Raw genomic sequence first — 8,964 nt, forward strand, 5'->3', positions numbered from 1 at the left:
CCAATTAGTGGGACGGAAATCCTCCCTCAAAAGATGAGACTCTCGCTTCCAAGGCCAACAGCAATCATACTAGGTCTTGTATACGAAGGAACAATTTTTTTTTTCACGAATAATCGCTCTGTCTCGGTAGGATGCAAGAAAAAAGGAAAATAATAGCATTCGTTCTGCTCTGCCTGCTAGAAACGTACCTATATAATGGCTAGGTAATGGGGTTTGCAGCCCTTACTCAGGAAATAATGTGCAGCGGAATGCAAAAATGTGCCTGGTTGTTTTGGAGAATGCCTACGAAACTGCAGCTGAGCACACACACACACTCAGAGAGAGAGAGAGAGAGAGAGAGAGAGAGAGGAGAGAGAGAGAGAGAGAGAGAGAGAGAGAGAGAGAGAGAGATACAAAATAAATGGCAGAGCAGATTGATTCTCTCTCTCTCTCTCTCTCTCTCTCTCTCTCTCTCTCTCTCTCTCTCTCCTCTCTCTCTTTCTCAGGGTTTCGTATGCATATATATACATACATACTATATATATATATATATTATATATGCATATATATATATACTATATATATATATATATATATATATATATATATATATATATATATATATATAGAGAGAGAGGAGAGAGAGAGAGAGAGAGAGAGAGAGAGAGAGAGAGAGAGAGAGAATCAATCTGCTCTCTCCTCTCTCTCTCTCTCTCTCTCTCTCTCTCTCTCTCTCTCTCTCTCTATATATATAATATATATATATATATATATATATATATATATATATATATATTATATATATATATATGTGTGTATATATACATACGAAACCCTCATTTTATAAAATCTCGGTCCAGACAGAATATAGCGTTTACGAATGCATCGCTAAACATTCCTCCAACCTTTGCAAGAGTACATAGCCTTGAACCATCCCAAATCCCTTGCCGGATTGAGAGAAAAAAACTCCGCGGCCAGAAACGTGAAAAACCAGATATTATCGTTCACAAGCTTCATTTTCTGCTTCGTTTCTGTCACCGAGGTAAAGACAAGTTGCTATTTGGAAAACAATAGAATTAGATAGCAAGAGAATATTACCTTTTTTTAACAATAATAAGGCGTTTTACAATAGCACAGTTTTCCCTGTCGATTGGAAGTTCTTTTGGTGAACGATACATAACGGAAATCGTTTAAAATTACATAAAACTTGGCAAGCTAATAAAAATCCAGGTAGATGTTTCTGTCATGCGCGTCATATTTCCATTCGCTGTTCAGACATCTTCGAAATTTTTACTTCTTATGTTTTTAAATGCGAATTTTTAGACATTTGTGAAATCTGGTGCCGGGTAAAGGAAGTGTTACGGTCAACGTCCTTTTAGCGTGGGAGAACTCGATCGTAATATGACTCAACCGTTCATTTTCTGTATCCAAATCCGATTACTCTTTTCTCTTCCTGGACTCATGAGTAATGATACTTATACAACCTCTCACCATGGACCTTAAGCATCGATGATGTCATTCCTTTTTTGCTTTGTTTGGAGGTCACAAGGCAGTTCTCGGCATATGTTAAAACTAAAAAAATCATACGTAAGGATACAGACTCATAAGAGACACATGATAAAAAAATTGTAGTTGGTGTGAAATTAAGATATTTTAAGTTATGCAATGACACGTATCCTTGAGGGGAGGGAACAACATGACGTCCTTATTTATGAAGTTGCAGGTCAGAGGTCAAGCAACCAAGTAAAATACGAAGGTTTTCGTTTTAGTCTTTACACTTCGTTGCCGAGAATTTTTAACATTAGAAATATAAATTTTGATTATAAATGTAGAATAGAAAGACCACATATTCGAATAGGCCATTGTTTGTGAAATAAATACATCAAAACTGTTTATTTTCAACAGCGATGCGTTCTTCTTCTTCTTTCCTGTTGTTGTCGTTGGAGAAATGTCACTGACGTGAGTCTGATGTTTAGCGGTGAGTACGAGTCTCGAAGATGTTCCTCCTTATTCCTGTATTCATTTGGCTTCAGATCTGAATCACTGAATGATGAATAAGACTTTTACAATAAGATCAGTGTAAATAGTAAGTGGTATTAGTGATGAAGAAGAGTTAAAAGACGAAAGTCTCGAGTTTTACGGTTTCAATTTCCTAGGTCAGCAGAGGAGGAGGGCCTTTTTGAAATCTAGGTAGGTAGTCATGGCTAATTTTGCAAAACGTATTGATCGGTTGCTAAGTTTTATTTATTAGAAGTGTTTTAAGTTGCGGAGGGAGTAGGTTAGGTGGTGAGTGAATGAGTAAAGAGGTTCTACCTACCTATACTACCTACCTATAGGTACCTTAGGTAGTGCCAACATACTAAATCAGCCAAAGGTTACGTACAAAAACTGTACATCTTTGTCAACCTGGTTTAATTTTGGAGGTCGCCCCATCTGACCTCTAGGTAATTGGACCAATGGAATCGCAGTAAACTGCCATGTGACGACTAGGATGCCTTGATGGTATCGGGCTAATGGGGCATTGACATAGGTACCTACCTACCTATGCTACAAGTTTCATCTGTAGCTTACCTAGGTAGTAGATTTAAAAATGCGAAAGGTAGGCTGTCTCATATCCATGCCTGTTTTAAGCTAGGTATAATAGCTACTAGGTACTAGGCTAGGTACTAGTAGCATTTCAAGACTTGAGATCTGAAGGCCACCCCTTGTAGAGTAGGTACACATTAGTATTTTGGCTTAGGATCAATGTTGCCTTTTGAGGAATTTCGTCTAGCTACTACTAGTTACTATAGTAGGTACCTAGTGTCATTCTAGTGACATCTGGCAACCCTCCGTCGATATTCTGACCACAGGCCATGACACTGAGGAATAAAATTCTTCACTTTGCCTTTTTATGCTTTATTATCCTGCTTATTCATACAAATGAATTGTAATGAAATCCTTTATTTTTCTTCTTAAAAAATAGTATACTTAGTATGTTAAGCTACTGACGTGTAGTTTATTTACATCACGGAAAATAATTCTACATCGGAAAATATGCATTCTAACCATTAGTAAATCATAATTAATGTAAAAAAATCAAAAGACTGCGTATAGGTAGTAACACTGCTAAAAGCCAATGTTGTGAAGAAAAAACGGCATCGCTGCTTAGGATATTTTCCGGTAGATCTTGGTATAGTACTATAACCATTCCACGGCGACCTAGACTATGGCAGTTGACGTTTTCCTATGTTATTTTACTTGCTTTACAAGAGTTCAAGGGAATATATTTTTTGTTCCACTGTAACTAAACTTTTATTTGCCTTAGAACTCTATACGTCAGTACACTGCACCCCTTAGTACCATCATGCAGTCTTCAAAGGTAAATTACTGTTTAGTTACAGTCATCCGAATAAATATTACTTTCAAATCTTGTACAGCAAGTAAAATAACATAGGAAAATGTCAATTGCCATCATCTAGATCACCGCGGAATACTTATATAAAAATACCCATAGGCAGTCCCCGAATTACGATGGGGGTTCCGTTCTTGAGACGCGTCGTAAGCCGAAAATCGTCATATGCCAGAACATCGTCAAAAATCCTAAGAAAACCTTACTTTTAATGCTTTGGGTGCATTGAAAACTATGTAAACTGCATTCTTATTGCATTTTTCATAAAAAAAAAAAAAACCTTCAAATATTGATTATTTTGCATTTTTGGTGTCATATTTCATCTGCCAGATGAGTGTTGTAGGCGTCGTAACCCTGGAAATAATGTCTGATGAATATAATTGAAAAGTGTCGTAACCTCTTAACGTCGTAAGCCGAGACCGTCGTAACCCGGGGACTGCCTGTATTTCCCTACTTATGCTTAACATAGGCCATGTTAGGTATAGCCTATGTGCTTTTTTTTTTTTATGTCCGATGATGGTGTTAACTAGTAGTTTTGAATTATAGCCCTCCAGTGCACAATAAAGTTAGCTTTGAGATTTTTTTTTTTAGCTACAGGTGATTGTCTAATATCTGGCTTTTAATCAGAGTTTTAACCTTGCTTAACCTATTGCTACATAGGCTACTGCACAATATTAGGCTCTGGGATTGACTACATTTGCAGTAACCAAGAACAAAATAGAGAGTGAATTAGGTAGTGTGTGCAATGGCAGAATACCTGCCAAGCTAACCAAACATACTCTATGCTAACAGTCATCAAGACAATTGCGTTACTCTAAGCAACGCCTCACTTGTATGCAGCTATAGTTAAATGTTTGTTCCATGAATTCCTTTACAGTAATTTCTATAAATTCTGTTCCTTCTCATCGCATACATGCATCATCTCAGTCTTCAAGATATCGGTCTAATTCTGAGCCTTTGGACACAGGGTAAATGACTGGGCTGCAATATAGGGCCACCTCTCCTGGAATGCAGCCACTTCATAATTTAGGAGAAAACACTTACTTCAAGAGAAGCGTAGAGGTCGTGTTGTGCTGTGTGGATGGACCACAACTCTTGACTGATGATCATGGCAGCGAATTCAAGTACTTTTTCGGGGAGGTGGCCGCGTTCCGGAATTGATGGCCGCTATGTCCCGCTCAGTCATTTACCCTACCTCTCAACCTTTGATTTCATCCTAATTCCTTTAACCATTTTTAATGTCAATGTTGACCATTTTTAATGTCAATGTTGATCACTTATTGTTTCACAAGGCATTCACTGTTTAACCATGTACGTAATGATCAAGTGCAGCTTACTGAACAAAAAGTGGTGACCTGGCAGTTTAGAGAGGATCCCCTCACCCTGTCATGCACATGTACTATGCCTCTGACTAGCCAGTTTAAGTTTAGTAATATTGAACTTTCATATGTAAGAGAAGAATAGTGGGATTTATAGAGGCTTGAATAAAAAAAAAATTACAGTACGTATGTATTTGTTTTTTTATGTATATTTTGGTGTGTATGTGTATAATGATGATAAGTTTTTTATGAATGAATTTAATGTATTTTGCAGGTCACCATATACATACAGGGTGTAATTTATCATATATAGTAATGACTTCAAAAAGCTACAATGTAAAGATTAAAAGTTTTATAATGTTAAATTGTGATTTCAGGACACTGAACAGTCAAGAATGAGGAAAATGACGTCCATTTTAAAATATTTTACATTTGCTGTGATTCTGCTCCATACCAATTGTTTGAGATGGAGTGAGCTGAATTTGCCTGAAGAACACATGGCCATGTTCTTCAATGAAAATCCTGAGTTAGCAGAAAGATGTGAAAATGATAAGAATTGCCCTTTCAAGGTAAGTCTTGCAATGCTCAACTGTTATGTGGTCTCAGTTTGTATACTTAGTGATTTTAGATTGTTGCAGTTTTTGTTTTGTTTTGTTTACCAGAGTTTGAGTTGACTACTTTTTTATTTTGTGTAATTTTTTAAAAGAAAATTAGAATGACCACTGATACTTTACCTTTTCCTGGAGAGTTGAATTTATTACATCATATCTTATTTGGAAACTTACTTACATACTGTAATAGGAACTTGTAATAGTAGATGTATCGTAGTGTCTGTTGTTTTTTACTTTTGGAGAAGAAAGTCAATCATAATGCTGTAGATGTCAATCCATAGAGCATTTACAATGCTGCTTATTTGATGGAGGAAGAAAAAAAAGAATTAAGGTAAGTTCAATGTGACAGTATTATAAACCTTGCATTATTTAATGTAACTAAAAAGTTTCATGCTCTGTTCATTGTGAATGGAGTGTGTTCATTCTGTGTATGCTATGTGTTCAGTTCGCAGTGAATATAACTTGTTCTTTCTGCTGTGGTAGTTTGCCAGTTGTTCCGACACGGCATACAAACCTTCGGTCCTTTTACAATAGGAAGGTACTAGCGGCAGCTGGATAGGTCGTAAGCTTTCGAACAAGGGGTTCGGTAGTTAACTGCTTGTCCGACAGTGCGCAGCGCGCGCGACTGGGAGGTAAACAAATCACTTTTGCTTTCGGCCTCACAGCGAGTGGACGTGTGTGTTCGACGCTCTCTGCCCGCTTCTCGTCGTTTGCTTTCTTGAGTATATGGTTGTGTTTGTGTATGAAAGAATTCATTGTAAGTACAATCATTTCTCTCTTTTCATATTAATTGAACTGCAATTAATTAATGATGGAATCTCCTCGCCTCGCATACCCCACGGAGACTATGCCCGGGTACCGAAGGGCGTAAATGCGGGAAGTTCCGCTCTTTCCCGGAGATAGACCTCATATTTGTGTGCTCGGTGTCGGGGGCTCGAATGCTCCCGAGCCTGTGCCTTGTAATGTGTTTATTAATTGGTCGGAGGCGCAGTGGATTTTGTATGAGGGCAGGAGGAAGCGAAGGCCTGCAAAGGAGTCGTCGGAAAGCTCTCCCGCGACTCCTTTGGTGACGGACACTTCGTCTTCTTTCCTCGCCGCCCGCTCAACTTCCACGTCTCGCGCCCTTCCCCTTGGGGGCGGGGGGGGGTTTCTAGGTCCTCTCCTCTCCTGACTTGTCGAGTGTGGAGGAGGGCGTAGATACCCGACGTCGAGTTGTACTCTGGGTCCTCTATGTTCGTCTTCGCGCGAACGGGTAGAGGATCCCCCTAATCACCCGACTTTTGCCTCCTCAGGTGCGGTTGCCGCGAAGGATGACCTCGGACAGGTGTGGGCATCGTTGGGGCTGCAGGGCGTGCCGAGTGTCCAGGGGCTGCTCTACCATCTCGCTGGCTCCGTGGCGGTCACCCATGCAACGTCACGACCACCACCACGACCATTACAACACCCGGCTACGCTTCACCTCCTCACCTGGTGTACACCCAGCACGCGGTCTCTGTGACACCCACTACATCGGTGCAGGGGGCCAGTCGCCGTAACTCGGGGGAGTGTGATGCCGCCGCCTGTGTTTTGCCGTGCTGCCGCGACCGGACTTCGTGTGCCCGAAAGAGCTCGCCCTGGACCTCCCACCGGTACCTAGGATGTCTGTGCCGCTGGTCCGCCCATCTAGACCGCCTACACAGTCTGCCGTACCTGCCGTACCTGCCCAGCTGTGGTCCACGGACGTGACGTGGACCACTGCTGCCGTTTCCTGTACCTGCTCCTGCGGTTTTTCTGCCGTTCCCTGTGATGCCTGCACCTGCTGATGTTGTTCCGGTTTTCCTGCGCCGCTGCTCCCGATGCTGATCTGTTCGGACAGGTGCGTCGTGGGCCCTGTTGCTTCGGCAACAGCAGCCCCGGCTCCGCTCTGGATGACAGATCTGACGTCGGTCCTGAGAAGGTTGACGAAGAAGAAGAAGAGAGGAGGAAGGTGTCGTCGTCGTCTTCATCGTCTTCTTCGTCTTCGTCGTCGTCTGCCGCCTCTTCCCCTTCGTCTTCTAAGGCTCCCCTGCCGAAGAAGAAGAAGGTCGCCTCCCCCCCCCTAAGAAGTCTCCTTCGGGAACTTCTAAGGGCCCGTCTCGCTCTGGTGAGACGGGGGGTTCTTCCGCTGGTCACCCAGCTCCTTCGGGGGCAGGACCCGTCTCTTCTTCCGCAAGGAAGAAGACTACGGGGACCAGAGGAGTGCCGGCTAACACCGGCACTTCCTCACCTGCTGTCAGTGGTTCGGCCACAGCAGCAGGGTGCCGTCTCGGCCTCTCGTTCGCGAGAGGTACCGAGTGTACGGGTCGCTTACCAGCGACCGTGCAGCCAGGAACCAGACCTCTGAGTTCGCTCAGCGTCAGGTTCACGGCACGGAGCGGAAGACTGGTGACAGCCGCTCACGCGACTCTCACCAGACCAGCTCTCGCTCTCGCGGCGAGCAGCTGGCTACACCCGGGCGGACGTGACGGTCCATGACCGGCCACGGGCTGAGGCGGGGAAGAGGTCCCCCCGTTCGCCGGCACCAGCCACGGCTGGTACCAGCGAACTGACGCACCGTGAGGATACGCACCGATCTCACCGTGACAGTGGAGCTCGCCGGTCGCCTGACCGTCACTCTCACAGAGAGCGATCGGGTACGGCGACCAGCACCAGCTCCTCTGACACACGAGGACCGGAGCCGCTGTTCTCGGTCCAGCCGTTCTCCACAGCGAGACGGCTCGACTAGGTCTGCAGCTCGATCGCCACCGCGGGTTGGCGATCGCCTGCAGTCTTCCAAGCCCGTGGTTCTGCCAGCGAGCGAGGAGGGAGCGTCAGGTCTGCCTCTTCCATACCTTCAACCTCCTCGGATTACACCGGGAGGGGCGAGGTATTGAGGAGTGATCGTGAGGGGTGCGCCCCTCAGGATCCCACCACGGCGTCGTACGTACCAGGCACGGTTCTCGGACCAAGCAGGTCGTACGCACAGGTGGTTGGAGCAGACCGAGAGGGGTCTGTTGCTGTTCCTCTCCTTGAGGGAGGAGGGTCTCGGGAGTTGCCCCTGTTGAGGGGACTGGACGGTCCGACTCCGCAGGAAGCAGTCACTCCTGAGATCCAGAGGAACTTTGCGAGGTTATTGCGCTGATTCGTCAGCACAACGACCTCACGGAAGGATCGCTGCTCCCACCATCCGAGCCCACTCGTCCTTGCTCGAGTCGTTCGGGGGCCGAAGAGGGAACCCAGACCGACGGTGTTTGCCGCGTTCTGAGCTGCCGGACTCAGTGCTGGACCAGGTGAATCGCTTGTCTCCGGACAAGACGGCTCGCTCAAGTCTGGCAGGTCGAGCAAGCTGCTTCCACCTCCTCTGCTGCGACAGCGGCGTTTTTTTTTACGTGCCATCTGAAGACCCGATGCCGCCCAAACAGGATGAACCCGGAGTTAGCCAGGCTGACTTCGTGTCTCTGCAGCAGCTCCTGTCCGAGAACCTGTGGTTCTCGCAGCAAGAGACATTCGGCCTGGAATCTACCGCCATGGCAGCTTTCCAGGCCGTCTCCTGGCTATCTGTGGTCCCTCACAGTATCTAAGGTCGCAGCCAACTCCGGGGGAATTTCTCCCGAAGATGACTCGGCCTTCAGGAGACTTTTGCCAGTCTGGGGGAGGAGCCATCTCC

Source organism: Macrobrachium nipponense, chromosome 15, assembly GCF_015104395.2.
Source record: "Macrobrachium nipponense isolate FS-2020 chromosome 15, ASM1510439v2, whole genome shotgun sequence".
Classification (NCBI taxonomy): domain Eukaryota; kingdom Metazoa; phylum Arthropoda; class Malacostraca; order Decapoda; family Palaemonidae; genus Macrobrachium; species Macrobrachium nipponense.